Source organism: Ambystoma mexicanum, chromosome 6q (assembly GCF_040938575.1).
Source record: "Ambystoma mexicanum isolate Mex_15411 chromosome 6q, UKY_AmexF1_1, whole genome shotgun sequence".
Classification (NCBI taxonomy): Eukaryota; Metazoa; Chordata; class Amphibia; order Caudata; family Ambystomatidae; genus Ambystoma; species Ambystoma mexicanum.
The window spans coordinates 1,210,739,386-1,210,757,752 of record NC_090937.1 but is presented as its reverse complement, the minus strand read 5'-3'; positions in this window follow the sequence as shown (position 1 = coordinate 1,210,757,752).

Genomic DNA, 18,367 nt, shown 5'->3' with positions numbered 1-18,367 from the left:
CTGTAGTGTGGGCTGCCTGCAGGGGCCGTGGAGGGTGTAGAGGGAACACCTGGGAGGACCCACACGGTAAATTCACATGTAGTACTACCCGGCACCCCCGAAATACACGTACCCTGCTGAAATCGCGTGTGGAACTTCCTGCGCACCCCGGAATACACGTACCCTGCAGAATTAGCGTGTAGAACTTCACGCGCACCCCGGAATCCACGTACCCTGCTGAAATCTCGTGTGGAACTTCCCACGCACCCCGGAATACACATACCCAGGCCAATCGCGTGTGGGACTTCCCGCGCACCCTGGAAAACACGGACCCAGCAATTCGCGTGTGGAACTTCCCGTGCACCCCAGAATACACGTACCCAGGCCAATCGCGTGTGGGACTTCCCACGCACCCCGGAATACACGGACCCAGGCAATTCGCGTGTGGAACTTCCCGCGCACCCCGGAATACACGTACCCAGCCAATCGCGTGTGGGACTTCCCGCGCACCCCGGAATACACGTACCCAGGCAAATCGCGTGTGGGACTTTCCGCGCACCCCATAATCCACGTACCCAGGAAAATCGCGTGTGGGACTTTCCGCGCAGCACAGAATACACGCACACGCTATTTTTCACAAAGCGGGTGTCCGTGTTTGTCACATACCCCTTTGCACGTCATTTGTCTTAGAGGGCCACAGTATGTGACATTCATCATAGCTGTATATAGGTGCTTTTTGTTGGCGCACATTTTGGCGCACATTTATTTCAGGGGCAGGGACACTACCACCTGCTTTCTTGTGGTGGACGTGTTTGGGCCTGTGCGCTGGTTTGACCGTGCGCTTTTTTGCCCTATTGGATTCCATGAATACGTGTTGTAGGCGAGCCTGTGGGCGTTCCGCGCACTTGCCTCCTGTACTTCCCCTATGACGCCCACATTTTGACAAGTTGTTCCCCATTCCCAGTTTTACGCCCCATGTTCCGCCTACTTTTGTTGTGTGCGCCGCGCTATGTGCGATTTCGCTGTGGCCGTGGTGCACGCCGTTAGATATCCTGTGCGCCGGCTTGCGCCGTGCACTTTTTCAGCGCACATCTGATATTTTCCTCGCACACGGCCTTCCATGAATCGATGTGCGCTGGTTTCCCTGCGATTTTCGCAGTTGCACTGCGATTTTCGCCCTTTTACTGCGAATCGCACATTTTGGCACCTCTGCGCAGGAATTTTCGCTGCACATTAATTCCATGAATCGACACCATAATTCAAATATGGACACCTATTGAGGAACAAATACTTTGACAATTGTAAAGCTTTTCAGTTGGAAGTTACGAGGTCTATTTTTTACATAAGACCTCAGAGTTGTGATGATTCTTGGCAGAAATATGTGTAGCTAGTAGTCGTGATTCTTTCTTGATTTACCATAGTACTTTTAGAGAATCATATGCCCTCCATAGGAAGCATGAATTACTTTTGGCACAAAGGATGTAAATCCAAAGTTGTTCTTCCTGAACCCAAATTTATTATATGATCGGACATATGAAAGCATGTTAATCCTATTGTCAGCCACAATGATGGTGCATTAATCATGTCAAAATGGCTGAAATATGTATGCACACTGCAACGTATCTGCAGAAACATTGCCTTTTCTTGGTTCAGGCCCACTCACAAAAGCATAAGTATTAACGGTTGGTTCTGAATTCCATTTATAAGATATAAATGACAGTTTTCTTCATTGGCTTGGTCAGCATAACAGCCATGGCTCAAGTCGAGGGTACACGTGAGGGGAGGAGTCCACCCACTTTATTCAGAGGATGGACACAGTCCCCCCAGCTAAAAGAGAATCATTGGATGTCCTCATTGAATTTTTGAATGAAAGCCGACCGCAGGGATGAAATATAACAAACAACTAAAGGTGGAATATCCAATTTCAGTACTGCAAGTCCCAGGGAAAACATTTGTGTTGGTTCTTGGAGTTTAAAACATGGACACCTTTTAATGTTTCCAAAAACAATATTAGAAGCAAATATCCTGTCTAGGTTTTGTGTGTGTGATTTTTTTTTAAAGCAAATCCAATTAGTCCTGTTTGGGTGGTTATGCAAAGCCAATTTAATGAAATGTGCATATTTCACCTTGATATGCTTATTTCTTTAGACTTCACATCCCATTGCGTTTGTTAATGTGTCCCCCCACTTTAATTTTTAGGACTTAACCCCTGATTACAGTCAATGTGTTTATGAAATGTAGCATCAAAAACATGAAACATTTCAACAATGAACTGAGACTAAAAGGCAAGTATCTCATATCAAGCAGCTGCTTTATGCTGTGTAACCACATCGCCAAACTATGGGTTTGTGGGTAAGGCATGATGCTGGCGGTAATTTCTCTCCCTTACCACCCAAAAATGGCAAAATCAGCATAAATACCACCAGCAGTAATTCCGCCAAATTCCCCATGGAGTCCTAAAGACTCCAATAAATGTTGACTTACACCTCCTACCACCACATATACTCCTGTGGTAACTCTGCCGGGCCAAGTGGCAGTAACAGTAAATACATTTGGTGGCATTTCAGTGTATTTACTGCCAAGATACTACCAAACTTGTAATGTGCCTCAATGAGTGGAATACTTGTGATACCACTCCAGAGCACTTGATTGCAAGAATTTAGATCACTTTGTTTATGCAAAATATTAAATTAATTATAATGAACATGATACATGGAATCTAAGGCACTATACACAAACTATAAATAGAGAAAGCAAATATTATAAAATGTTTCTAATGAGGAGGTTAAAAATACCATGTTTTGGCTCAATAACTCATTACTTTAAGACTTTACTGATCTTAAAAAAACACTAATCGGCATCCACATTGTATCAAAATGTACAGTATATCTTCTGATTGTACTGCTGCGACTGCTATACAATGGTTGTGGGTTCTTGGAAACAGAAAAAGGAATTGCTGTAACAATTAACATCAAATCTAATCTAATATGTAAGGATTGAATGGGAACAACTTCAAACCTCTTAAATAAAAAAAAAGTGTCATCACCAATAATGTCCCCATCAAACATAATATTTTATCTCTTTGATATTTACATAAAATGAACTGGATGAAAATGTTCCCACAGGTCTAATTATTTCTTGGCAGCATTGATTTCCTGATCAGTAGCTGTTTTGCCGAGCGTGTAGAATGACAGATTGTCGATTGAAAAGATTATTTTTATCAAAGCATATTTAGTGTGGGAATTGTGACATTCTGAATTTCAACATCACTTTCACTTTAGCAATAATTGTCAATCGAGGCTGATAAATAAGCATTGTCTAATTGTTTAGCTTCCAATCTTACCTTTATGAACAGGTGCCAAGGATGCAATCTTTGATCTCCAAGTAGGAGTACTGACCTTAATCTAAACTGTTCATTTTCAGGGACAGGACAAGATAGGCCGTTGTTTATAAAGTGCTCAGACCTTGTAAAATAGAGAAAGAGCGGAAATTATAATTGACACTCTGTATGGATACCACATGAAAATGCCATCCTAGACGGTCTATGGGTAATCAATCTAAACCACCAAGTCTGTCAATGCAGAATAAGACACTTCGGGGCCAATTCATAGAATTCGGCGCACAAGTGGCGCATGCGGCTGGCGCACAGTGTGCGCGTGCGGTAGTCTGCGCCAGCCGCGTGCGCCGAAACACGTTCAGGCGCACAGCGTATTCATGGATTCCAACCTCCACAACCAGCCGTGGCGCAGAGTGGCGCAGCGACCCTGCAGCAGCGTCAGTTACGCCCCCAAGAACGCCCCTCGCGCAGGGAAAAGCCATCAAAATCCCCAATCCAGAGCAAAGGGCAGCAGCAAACGCAGAGCGGGGAGCGTGTATTTCAGGGGTGTGCGGGTGTTCCCACACGCGATAGGCCTGGGTACGTGGATTTCAGGGGTGCGCAAGAAAATCTACACGCGATTGGGCTGGGTACGTGGATTTCAGGGGTGCGCGAGAAAATCTACACGCGATTGGGCTGGGTACGTGGATTTCAGGGGTGCGCGAGAAATTCTACACGCGATAGGCCTGGGTACGTGTATTACAGGGGTGCGTGAGAAAATCTACACGCGATTGGGCTGGGTACGTGGATTTCAGGGGTGCGTGAGAAATTCTACACGCGATTGGCCTGGGTACGTGGATTTCAGGGGTGCGCGAGAAATTCTACACGCGATTGGCCTGGGTACGTGGATTTCAGGGGTGCGCGAGAAAATCTACACGCGATTGGGCTGGCTACGTGGATTTCAGGGGTGCGCGAGAAATTCTACACGCGATTGGCCTGGGTACATGTATTACAGGGGTGCGCGAGAAAATCTACACGCGATTGGGCTGGGTACGTGGATTTCAGGGGTGCGCGAGAAATTCTACACGCGATTGGCCTGGGTACGTGGATTTCAGGGGTGCGCGAGAAAATCTACACGCGATTGGGCTGGCTACGTGGATTTCAGGGGTGCGCGAGAAATTCTACACGCGATTGGCCTGGGTACGTGTATTACAGGGGTGCGCGAGAAAATCTACACGCGATTGGGCTGGGTACGTGGATTTCAGGGGTGCGCGAGAAATTCTACACGCGATTGGCCTGGGTACGTGTATTACAGGGGTGCGCGAGAAAATCTACACGCGATTGGGCTGGGTACGTGGATTTCAGGGGTGCGCGAGAAAATCTACACGCGATTGGCCTGGGTACGTGTATTACAGGGGTGCGCGAGAAAATCTACACGTGATTGGGCTGGATACGTGGATTTCAGGGGTGCGCAAGAAATCCTACACACGATTGGGCCTGTGCGAGTGGGGCAGTGTATTACGTGGGTGTGCGGGAAGTTGAAGAGGTGAATTGCCAGTGTAGGTCCTCCCAGGTCTCCCCTCTACCCCCTCCACGACCTCTGCAGGCAGCCCACACCACAGGGGACTACCCTGCACCCCTGGTCATGTCCCGCAGGCAGCCCATCCACCATGGGCATGCCCCCCAGCCAAGCCACATGTCCCCTTGCACCCCCACCCCCCAGCAGGCCCCCACTCATGTCCCCCTGCACCCCCACCCCCCAGCACTGTGGGGCACCTGCCAGCAGGCCCCCAACCATGTCCCCCTGCACCCCCACCCCCCAGCACTGTGGGGCACCTGCCAGCAGGCCCCCAACCATGTCCCCTTGCACCCCCACCCCCCAGCAGGCCCCCACTCATGTCCCCCTGCACCCCCACCCCCCAGCACTGTGGGGCACCTGCCAGCAGGCCCCCAACCATGTCCCCTTGCACCCCCACCCCCCAGCACTGTGGGGCACCTGCCAGCAGGCCCCCAACCATGTCCCACTCATGTCCCCCTGCACCCCCACCCCTCAGCACTGTGGGGCACCTGCCAGCAGGCCCCCAACCATGTCCCCTTGCACCCCCACCCCCCAGCACTGTGGGGCACCTGCCAGCAGGCCCCCAACCATGTCCCCTTGCACCCCCACACCCCAGCAGACCCCCACTCATGTCCCCCTGCACCCCCACCCCCCAGCACTGTGGGGCACCTGCCACCAGGCCCCACCCATGTCTCCCACCACCCCCACCCCCCAGCAGTGCAGGGGCAGCCTCCACCAGGCCCCCACCCATGTCTCCCACCACCCCCACCCCCCAGCCACCATGGCCAGCCCCCACCAGGCCCCCACTCATGTCCCCTATCACCCACACCCCCCAGCCACCATGGGCAGCCTCCACCAGGTCCTCACAATCCCCAATCATGTGCGTTATGGTCAGCCTCCACAGCCAAAAAGCCCTACCAAGTAACCCATTCACCCACATGGAAATGGAAATTACATGTTACACCCCCAATGTTCATAAAGAAAATGAACCCATGTCCGTCACACACAATGGTTGCAATTGAATGGGAAAACACCCAACATGACATGCATGAAACCAATGAGATGATACCACACAGTGAAGTATGAAAACAAAATTGTATTAAAAAAAAAAGAATGCAAAAGAAATGAAACAAACTACAATGGCAATGAAAAAAAGATAAGCTGCATGTCCGTTTAAAAAAATAAAAACACCAAATCCTAATCCAAAAAAATGTTGTCCAAAGTCAAATGAAAAATAAAATCAATCCAATGAAGAACTATGTACAAAACTTCCAAGGGTCCATGAGCCCAACTGAACAAAGGAAACCTACAAAAAACCCTAACTAAAATGCAACTATATACAAAAAGTGGAGCAGTGTCCGTCGACTCCAAATCATAAGAACAACCAAAGGAAACCTAAAACTAAAGAACTATATACAAAGGCGGCGGGCAAGTCCAGCGGCTCACTCCGTGGTGTTCCGGGCCAGGGCATCATCGAACTCCTGTTCGATGTCCCGGAGGCGGTCCTGTTCCATGGCCCCGAGGGTCCGCAGGGACGACGCTGTGTCCTCCTCCAACCCCCTGCGGATTGCCTCGAGGCACTTGGCCCGCCTCAGGGCCCTCCGCATGGAGTTCTCCGCCCTGACCATTGTGAGCCGCACCTCTTCCGCCCGCCGCCGCTCCGCATCTATGGCGTGGCCCAACCGCTGCCACACGGAAGACACTCTCTGTCCTGGGTCCTCCTGCCCTCCGGCCGCTGCCTGCCCCTCCGATGTCAAAGGCCCCGAGCCTTCATGGCTCCCACCATGTTGCTGCTGCTGCTCTGCCTCTGCCCGTGCACTGCCTCCTGCTGCCTGCACATCCTCCGCCAGCTGGGGTGCAGTCGTAGATGTGGCCACCCCTGCTGGACGTCCGACTCCCGACTGTGGCAGGGATGCCTCCTCCACCAGCCTGGCCGCACCGTCAGAGGCAGCTCCACAGGGCACCCAGGTGACTGATGGGTGGGAAGATGGCACAGAGGACGACTGGCGCGTAGGGGGTCCAGTTGAGGAGGGGGTCGGAGCAAGCCCCATCAGACGGAGGAATCCGGCCTGGGTGACCTGTCCCAGCAGGCTGACGTGGTCAACGAGCCATTCGAGATGACGTGCAGTCTCTCCATGAAAAGACTGCAGGTCACCTCGCATGGTCTGTTGACGCAACGCCACACCAGCCAGGACAGGCTCAACCCGGACCTGGATAGCCACGTCCGCAGGCAGAGGAAGGCCAGTTGACGTCAGCTCATCCCCTGCCTGAAAACGGGTCTGGACGTAGGCATCCCTGCTGGTGCAAGATGATGCAGGGACAGGATCGGGGACAGGATTGCACACAGGCACCTCTGCGGCAGCCTGTGCTGCCTCCTGTCCCTGGTCCTGCACTGCACCACTAGCACCAGTGGGATCCCCACCTCCAGAACCCGTCTCTGGTGCTTGCACGGCCTCCTCCTCCACCAAACCCCCCAACAACCTGGATGACTCTGTGCCATCTTCCCCTGTTGGGCCCTGTGGGGTCCCAGCTGCCCCTTCTGGTGCCGAGGAGTCCAACTCCAACCTCCGCCTCTTGGACCTCCCCCCGGCAGCTGCGGCCTGGGACGCGGCACCGGACTCCTCACTCCCCGACGAGATGACAACACGGGAGGGGAGCCGGGCCTTGCGTCTCCGGCTGGCGGTGGGATCCCCGCCGCTGTGCTCCACAGCACCTTCTCCGCCCTCTTCATCAGTTGACGCTGCAGACAGGGAGAAACAAAACACAGGCATCAGGGCACTGTACAATGGACACATACACAAATGACAGTTGCACATGAGTGGCATTGGCAAACCTCAGACATGTCATCACAATCCCCAACACACATGTCATTACAACTCGCACACATGAGCCATACCACGGCCATATCGCAACTGCCACCACCATCCATACACATACAACAGCATGAGCAGCCAAAGGTGAGCCAGACATCACATGCAACACAGGAAGTGCACCACACATGTACACACACCACCACACTTGCATGCATGTGTACACCTCTGCCAAGTGTCCCACTGTTCAGACGGGCATCCATGTCACATCTGCCAATCAGGCTTCCACATACCGCTGTCACATGCATCCATGTTGCATCACTGTTGCACCCTTGTCAAATACACACACATGCACATGTACACAGTGCTGATACATGCAGCCGAAAACAACATACATGCGTGATATCACGGACATGTCTACTTACATACACATTCATCCAAACATGTGTGCCCACACAACTGCATTTGGCATGCAAGCCTACACACACAAGCACCATCCATGTCTCACACATTCCAGCCCTCCCATGTGTCAGCCCCACGGCCCTGTACATCCCCACCCATACTCGACCCCATACAAACAGATGTGCAACCTGCACACTACCGAATAATCACCACACGCACTGCTCACAATCAGGATGCATGTACACTCACCGCTCGACTCCAGACGGGTCTGCTTCTCTAGGACCTGGACGTGGAGCGCTGGGGATATGCGTTCCAGGACCCTCATCTGTTCTTCCGACAAGTGGCCCCGGCGCCCCTTGGCATCCGCTGCCTTCAAGAGGCGCCGGGCCTTGTTCAGGGTCCTGGACCTGAAGTCCTCCCAGCGCTTCCTGACATGTTGTAAGTCGCGGACTGCCACCCCCTCCGCGTTGATGGCAGTCACGATGTCAGTCCAGATCCGAGTCCGTCCTTCCTTGTCGGCGCGGGAACTTCCGAAGAGGGCATCATACTGCCCCAGGACTTGCTCCACCAGGACACCAACTTCGGTGGCACTGAAGCTGGTGCCCCTCTGCCTCTCTGGCCGGGGGTTGTCAGTGGTCACAGATGGTGTTTGCCCCGACATGACAACCCCAGAGGCAGGAGTGGGTGGGCAACTGGGTCCTGGGGCTGGGCTGTGGAGCGATGGAATCCCAGTCCGGTCTCTTCAGTTCCAGCAGGGGTGGTCACAGCAACAGCACCCCTGGCTGATGTGCAGGCAGCAAATGGCAGTGCACGTGGGCAGCAGGCAGTCAGGCAGCAGCAGATGGCAGGTGGGAGCGTGCTCGGGGCCCTGGGGGGCAGTAGTTCGGCCTTCTGGGCAGGAGCGTGGTCTTCCGTGTGCATACGCGTGGCCAGCTTGATACGGAGTGATTTGGCACGTGAAAAATCTGCACGTCAGCGTGTAATTCGAGGAAAGGCCCTTAGCGTGTAAGCGCGTCTGCACGCATACGCATTTTCATTGGACCAAAGGCCCTCAGCGCGTGAGCGCGTCTGTGACGTGACGTGCGAGGGTGTATCCCTCATTGCACGTGATGACAGAACACACGTGGATTTCAACCAATCGCGTGTGAAAGTTCACGGCACCCCGGAACACACGTACCCAGGCTAATCGCGTGTAGAATTTCTCGCGCACCCCTGAAATCCACGTACCCAGCCCAATCGCGTGTAGATTTTCTCGCGTACCCCTGAAATACATGTACCCAGGCCAATCGCGTGTAGGATTTCTCGCGCACCCCTGTAATACACGTAACCGGGCCAATCGCGTGTAGAATTTCTCGCTCACCCCTGTAATCCACGTACCCCGCTCAATCGCGTATTTGACTTCCCGCGCGCCACTTTTTTGATGCGCTGGGACTCTACCGCCTGCCTTCGTGTGGCGGCCCTGTTTCAGCTTGTGCGTGTCTTTGGCTGTGCGTGGCTTTGCCCTATTCGATTCCATGAATACGTGTGGTTCGAGTGCGTGTGGGCGTTCCGTCTGCTTCCCTGCAGTACATCCCCAGTTACGCCCTTATTTTCGCGTGTTGTTCCCCATTCCGCGCGTTACGCCCCATGTCCCGCCCACTTTCTGGTGTGTGCGCTGAGGTTGTGCGCTTTCACTGTGCGCGTCGCGCACGCCTTTCGCGATGTTGCAGTGACTTGTGCGCCATGCACGGGTTTGGCGCACATCCCGCGGTGAACACGCGCAACGACTTCCATGAATCGCACGCGTGCGCGTGCGCCTGTTTTTTTCCGCTTGCGCATGCTTGCGTGAAGATTTTCGGCGCACGTTTGTTCCATGAATCGGCCCCTTCATGTCATATCAAATTCGATGTCACCAAGGAGCACTACATAAAACAATTGACAGTTATTGGTTATTCTATTTGATGTTGTGCAGTATTCAATTTTTTTATTTCATGATTATGTTCTGTGTAGGTTGCTGCATTATAATAATTTCAAATAAAGTTATTAAATAATAGAGCTGTTGCCCAAAAGTTAGTATGACTTGCCATGTTTCACAATATGAAGGATGTTGTTAGCTAGTAAATTGCAAATGCTTTTGCAATGAAAAGGATTTGCATATGAATGATTAAGAAATGTTCAGAATTTTCAAAGATCCTCAACAAATTCATCGGGCACTGACAGAGTTACCGTTGGAGGCAGTGACAATACCTTAAAAAGACATCTCAAAGCATGTCCCTTCATAACAATGTATTCTGTAGATTGAAAATAGTGGTGGATGTTGATACTTGATCAGTTGTCTTCATGTAGTTATATGGGTTAGTTATCTGTGTTGGGGAGGTGTTTAGGGCATTGACCAAATACTGGCAAAAGACTGAATGCACGAATAAGGTTTGCATGCCTGTGATATATGAAAATGGATTGACTATCAGTACAAGGTAGTAGCAGAAGTGAGTAATCCAAAGTGGAACTGAAAGGGCAATATAGAAACATTGCAAAGTGGTTCAACATGAATGCTCAATTTCAAAGACAAACTGGAAGAATACAAGTATCCACAGGTCAATAAAAGGTTACTGCAGGAAATCAGTTGTTATGCATTTATTTACTCTTTCTGGGTCCTTTTCATTGCACATAACCACAAAAAAGAGATCGGAATATTGGGTTGGGATTCCATGATGAGTGGTGTGTAATGTATGTCTACAATGAGAGTGTAATCTCCATGGCTGTAATTTAGATCTTATGGAATCTCCTAGACCATTTGAAAGCCTGTAGCAGTTATACCTCATACTCAAGCAAGAACAGGTAGGCAGAGAACAGACACCAGTTTCTAATTCCCTGAATTATCCACATGGATGAGGGTTATGCCTGTTAAGGATAGACATACCCATGTGTCTCTTTATAAAGACTTCATCATATGATAACACTTCACAGCGTTTTAATTTACTGTAAATTGAATTGGATGACCAACGATACCCCATTAAGCAACCTTAAAACACATGAATACAAGATCTTTTATTTAGGGGACGTCACATGCTGAATGATTATAGTATATGGGTCATATCTTCCATCGGTATGCTATTACAGTTATTAAAATGGGTTGGGTTTGTGAGATGGATAGGTCCGTTAATATGGAAAAAACTGCAGGTGTATTCTCTCATTTCCACACATGTTCCATGAATAAAACACTGCAGTGACATTCCAATCACAGTCCAATGGGTCTGTAGTCCAAAAATTCAAATCAAATCTATTTATGTTTCGTCAATCTGAGATGCCAAACTGCTTGACACTAGAAGATAAACAATAATTGCATTTGCAAGATAAGTATAGAGTGCAAGTTGATTATCTTCTAAATTGGAAACTTCAGCCTTATACTTTTATTTGATTTGATTATGGTGTAATACTTCTTTACGTTCAATAAAAAACCTTGCAAAGGTGTGAAGTTCTGCAAAAAACCTTTACTTTATCCTCATTATTCATTTGATAAAATCATATGTACATATATGAGCATTACAGGGTCTGTGATAGCGACCCTCTAGTTATGGTTAAGTTGCATAACCCACACGAAGAACAGTTTTTGGGTGGCTCATAACTTTGGCACCATTTGACGAATTCCCACGAACCGTCACAAAAGAAAGTATACAGCCACCCCAGAATTATTTTGCAACGTTTTGTGCAATTTCCTTATGGTGGGGACAAGTTATAGGGGGTGGTCCCAGAACATTTGAAATCTGGGTATATGAATGGAAAAAACATTTGCTTGAGGCTACAGCCCAAACCACTGTCTGGATTTGCACTAAACTTGCATGAGGAGCAGCAAACTGGTCCCAAAAGCATGGTTTTGTAAATTTGGTATTATCCTGGGCAGTAGATTTTTTTTTTAAATGGCAAAAAGGTTGGTCCCAAAAAATGAGTGATATCTCTGTCCAGTCCGTGGACTCACTTCCTGGTTCGGTGTCTGCAGACACCTCTGGACCAATCAGAATTGGTTGATTGCATATGAATCAATTGCCCAAAGCTGCTGCTCAAATGAAGTCACAGCTGCATCTTAACACACACTCTCTCTCTGCACATGAAGTGAATAATGAGTTAAGGCTGCATGTATATAGAGAAGGGAATCTGTGTTTTGTTCTGGTGAAGTTGCCAGTAATGTGAGCTGTGTGTCGTTTTCTGACAATTTGGCAAAATGAGATGTGCTTGGATACTAGGTAGCACTTCCAAGTAATTTTATTCAGAGAGCCTCAGCAAAGCCCATTACACACCTGGGGGTTTATCCAAGGTGTGAATGGTTTCTTTGTTTCTGCCTGGGGATTCGCCCGAGAAGGAAAAATAAGATGCCTGCCGCCATGGGGAAAAGGTACTAAATCTCTTTTCCATTACTATGCCAAATATTGTATTTTATGAACAGACCCTATATCAGCCAAATGGGATCCACATGCCCTGTTCAGATTGATGTTGCTAACCAATAACCTAGCCTTGTTTTTGATATCCCATGTTTAACAGTGCGGCTGCTGGTCATGGGTATACGTGTGGTAAGTAGGTTATACTTTGTGCTTCTTTGTCTGTAAAGGAAACAAAACATATTTAGTTATAGAAAATACAATGCAAAAAATATAATTAGTTACAGTTTTATAGATTTACACACATATTTATTTTCTTTGACCCTCATAAGTAGTAAATGGTATGTACTATGTTGTGTACAACATTTGTGTGTTATACACTGTTGTTGTATTAACATGTGGTAATTATTTGGGCATTTATGAAAGGGAGTCACATTGTGTGTGTGTAGAATTTAATGCATTAGTAATATGGATGACCATAGCACATACAAATTTGATATAGTGTTCTAAGGGTAATGTAATTAATTAATATTAGTTTTGTATTTTTGCTTCTGTGTGAAATAGTTTGACACCCACTTGCGTGTTCTAACTGTATAGTATTGTAAATGTAGTATAGTGTTAGTATGAATGTATCATTATAAACCTGATGTCATGATTTCAGTGTATTGTAATTAATTATTTTTTTTGTGTGTTTAGTCATATTTAAAGTAGTTAGATACCGATTAGTATATTCTAACTGCATATTATTGTTATTGTTAATTTTACATGTAAACCGATGAGTAGATTTGGGTTGAGGAATGTTAAGTAGGCATTTGTTAGATGTGTTAGATTTGCTGGTAACCTATGTTTTTGAGAAACGGAAGTGTTGTTACATTCAAACTAACCACGTTTTCATTGAATGTGCAGTATAGTGGCCTGAAGTGGTCGTAGCACCAGTGTGGCATATTATTCCTACTGTTGTGAATGTTTTCTTTCCAAGATGTACTTGGGGCGTGTGTAAGATTAGTGAGTGTACAGTTATTTTTAGTGCCAGCTGCATTGAATCTTAAAAGCATTAATATAACATAGTGTGCATGTGAATATATTTGTATGTTGGATGTATTATCTGGATTGCAACCAGAGCATAATAAATCATGATTATCATTTTGCAGAAGCTGTTGAAATGGAATACATACACAAATGGATCATTAGGGATGTGCACCTGTTAAACATGACTGCAGAGAGGACATGTTGCTCCCACGTGTATGACATTTGTAAGATTTCTTTTAATTGGATGTTCTTTGTTTCTAGTACTTGTGGTAAGCACATTAGGAATTCTTGTGGATATTCCTGTGTGTTTATGGTGAATGTAACCATTCCTGCGCAGTGGTGTAATTCCTGTATTATTCCTGAGACACTGTAGATAGTGTGAGATTTTTAGTGACATTTCAGTGTAGGACGAGCATTTGAAAATACAACTGGTCTGAGCCGTTTAAGTAAATATTGTCCACAAGTGGTGGCAATTGGAAGAGAAGATTGATTGATACATTTGAATAGCAATTTATTCCAGTTGTGCTGCTGAATTTAAACTGATCAGAGAATGTTTTTTGATGGTCCTGAATTTGTTTTTTTCTTTTTTAGTTGGGATTGTGGGAACATCTGCTATAGCCATTGTTTCTAATTGTCTTTTTAAAGGTTTGCTTTCTTCAGGTATATGGTACATATCCAGATGTGACGTATACAGTAAATGCAGCATGCTGTATTATAGGATGCAAGGAATGTCAGCGTTGACTTTGCATTAAAGTTAACTAAGAATAGACCATTGCGTATACAAAGATGCGAAAGTGTTATATAACACAAACCTTCTTTGAAGACTGAGCTGCCAATGTCAAGAAGTGTGTAGTCAATGGTTAGACCTTGTGTATAGTGACACCATATGAAAGAGACAGCCAGAATTGTTCTCTGAGCACATAGATATATTTCAAAAGACTAAAACGTGCTGTTCTGCATCAGATTCTTTTTAGTTTCTGCAAGTTTGGATATTGTCCTTGTTTGCATATGTTTGGAAGCCAACATCTGTTCAAATTGCTCCATTGCTGTAACCTTTTTCTATGTCAAGGTTGTGTTTCAGTTTAGACACAAGAGTTAATCGTTTTTCCAAATCCAGCTATGTTTGAGATACATTTTTCTAAGCTATTCAGTTGTGCTGTTGCTTGTTGACACATAGGAATTGTCATGACATGCACTTCTAGTTTGCTGTAGAGCTGAAATGCACTACGGGTTTCATCTCTTTTTCAGCATTGTTTTGTTGATTTGGTTACAGCTTGCAAGGGTTGGCATTAAGCACATGCATTTTTGTTGTTGTTGACTTAATTTTTCCATTACCTAAGGAGCATATTTTTTTTGTCCATTCAGCTGATATATTATTCTACCTTTTAAGGCGGATTGTATGTCTTCAGTAAGCAAACCGGTTCTAATGCTTTTTAAAATGTGAGCATATATTAGGTCCACAGACTGACATGTTTTGTGTAAGTTCTGTGTGTCAAAAATGATGCCACAGATTCACATTGCAAATGCTGCTGAGTATATAACAGCATTCTTTGTGTCCCAATGTTTTGAATATGGGTTGGCTTTTGAGTGGTGTTAACTGTAGGAGGTCTACAAAAACAATAACATGTTTACGTCAAAGAGGTTTCCGTAACCAGTTTTTAGGACATCCTGCATTCTTAGAGGAATTAAAGCAAGGATGAGGTTGGAGACCATGCTCACTTCATCCTATTAGGGTGACTTTCATGTGTTGTAGAATTCTGTGTGCTTCAGTCACCGCTTTTGCTGACAATTTGTAATAGTATATGTTTGTTTTGGTGTTCTACTGGGAGGCGGAGGAGTGGGTGTATGCAGCTAGACCTTTGGGGGTCGGTATAACAGCTGAAAGTTTGTTATTTGTTTTATTATCTACAAATGTTGTGATTGTTTTAATTATGAAGGTTTTACCAGAACCATTTTCACTACTTACATAAAAGAGCAGAGGTTTGTCATTTTTACATTTTACAACTGCTCATTTTATTTTCATGTTTTAGTCCATTTTCAATTTCTTTGGTGACTTCTAGGTAAGTGATGAGTTGTTTGAAATGTAGCCATGATTTGGGCACTAACAAATCTTCTTTAGATTGTTTGGATTGATACATGCTGTTTTCTACCTTATTGATTGCTATTTCTGCTTCATTTTGAATGAGTAGTTCTCCAAGCGGTTCTTGGCTTCCTGTAAAAGATGGTTGACTCCCTTCACAAGTGTCTTTATCTAGTATTGTTTCTATTTCTTCTTCTTATTGGCGTTTATTGCCCAACATTTGTTTGCACTATTTAATATTTTCATTTGCTATACTGCTTTTATTTTCTGTGACTGCAGTTACAAATGTGTAATGGTCACCTAACAATTCTTCCTCTTTTCTCTAGGGCCATGTAATGAAGTTCTCTATGCTCTGCCAATTTACATGATAACTTTGCATGGTAAATGAGGCTGAGCTTTGTTAGACTCATTAGGCTTCCTTCACAATTTCACACAGTATTTGCAAGTTGTCTCCTTTGTCATAACATTACTGTTGTAGCTATAGTTTTGGGTTATATCATATAGGCACAAAGCAGTACTTGATGTGCTTGATTGCCTCATCACTTTTAATGTTGTATTTGTTTTTGGGCGATTTCCCTTTGAAACTGTTCCTAACTGAAGACATGAAACTATTTACTTGGCCTTTGGTACAAACCGGTCTACGAAATCCAAAGCAACATTTGGTGAAGTATTTCCCTTTGTTTTTATATCGATGTCGGCAGTATTTGCCACACTCATGTCTTTGAAAATGTACAATTTGTGTATGTAGGTCATTATATATGTCTTCTGACAGAATGTCACAGGTAATATCTTTTAATAAATTGTAAAAGAGTGTTATCACTGTCATGGCCAGATTTGGGAGCATTTTTAGCCCACAAAAGCATGTGAATGTGTGGTGCTTGTCTGGGTTGATATTCTTTACTCCAAAAGAAGTGTTCTACTCCTCTGAGTGAAGGACCGTGTTTATTACAGATGATGTGTAGCATGGCAGTGAAACAATGGTGAACGTATCTTGAGACAGGATCAAGAGAAGCGAGTTCTCCTGGCACTTTTATTTCCAATCCTTTTTTATTTTGGATTGCAGTGGATGGAAAGTCATGCAAGTCATACCATGCATATTCTATACAACTTAAAGTAACAAACCATGTGCATGGGCCTAGCGTCCTTAACATACAATGTGCATCAGCTTAATGTCGGAACTAGCATTCTTTCGTACAATGCATATTTTCATATTTTCCAAGAGATTTCTTTGTCTTATATCTTTTGAAGGAGTTGAGTAGTTGATATGCTTAGGAAAAGGCTGCCTGTTTTAGTATGTGTGCCTGTAATATAGAGTTGTTAGTTCATTTTTGACCAAGAGATGTAAAATGTATTCTACATTTTGCCAGTATCATGGATCTTCAGGGAATGATATTCTGATGCAGTGATTTTTATGGGTCTTTCATCATGTCTTCCTGCTTTTCCTGTAGGAAAGAGTAATGGAAAACAATGTGCTTTTAAACTTTTTTCGCCATATGCTCATTTGAGACCCTTTGGCTTGACACATTTGATATGTTTCTAATGCATCTTCCATGTTGTCTCTGGAATGTAGTGGGAGAAATGTATACTGGTCTAAAATGTTGTCAATAGTGATAGGATCAGCATGTTCAAATTAGCCAGTTTGTGATTCATCTGCACATATTTGGGTGTTTTCTTTTTAGTTGTGTTCTATGTGTATATCCTTGTAGTATTCATTGTTTTGTTTAAGATATTCTAGGGCTTGTTTAACTTTCTTTAAGTCAACTAGTTGTTGCCAATTTGTTTTGCCTTTTGTTGGCACACCATTAACTAGTACAATCAAAGATTGTTCTACTTTTCCTCCTACTCCTAGTGTTTCTAATACTTTGCTTTGAATGCCTCTGAGTAATTCTGATTGAGGCAATTTGGCAGTTTTGGGTTGGAGACACAGTATAGCTCGGAATGTGTGTATGGTTTGAATTATGATAATTTCATACAGATTAAGTTGTTGCAGAGCTTTTGGAAGTGGATATATTTCCAAGTTATTATTGATAGCCTGTGACGACATTTGGTTATTATCAGGCTTAGTGTTGCAGTGTGGGCAAAGTATTAAGGCATCAGTTATTTTGTATGTATGTTCTGCTGTAGTTGTTTCATTGTATAATCTATGCACAAGGTTTTGCATTGTAGAGTGGTGTGTTGCTAACATTTTAATATGACAGTCGGCGCTTTCACAAGCAGTTCCTGAAATGCAAGCTAGGGAATGTCCTCGTAGTGCAGTGTGGATATGCACCGGACAGGAGTCCATGGTTTGTAAAGTTTTAATTGTACTTGTGTGATTCATTTTAACATAGTGATTGAGGAATTGTCTTTAACATTTGAATGACTATTGGTGAACATTACATATTGAGCTGCATGTCCATTTGTACACTGGACACCCTGTCTGGACAAAAGGAACCCTTATTTTAAAAATGTGTTGCAGAAGATTTTTCTAATACGGTTCCCTTTGTCATAATGGTGTCTGCTAGTATTTCATAGCCTCATGCATTATTATGGTGAAATGGGCATCTGGCAGAATGTGGACAGGGACATATGGTTGTCTGGGAACAAACCACCTTCCAGAACGGTGGGAGCTGCACGCATGCATAGCTCCCACATGTTCATGAGTGCTGCAGTTCCTCCATTGAGGTCTAGAATATCAAGTGTTCTATTGCATCACTCATTTGTACCAACAGGCACGCTGCCATTGTCCCTGGAAAGCAAGGATAATTGTGTATGTATCTGTAGATTATCTGGGCCTTCATGCTGCTTTATCCAGGTCAGTTTTTTCATAATTCTTCCCCACAAGTCATAACATGTCTCAAT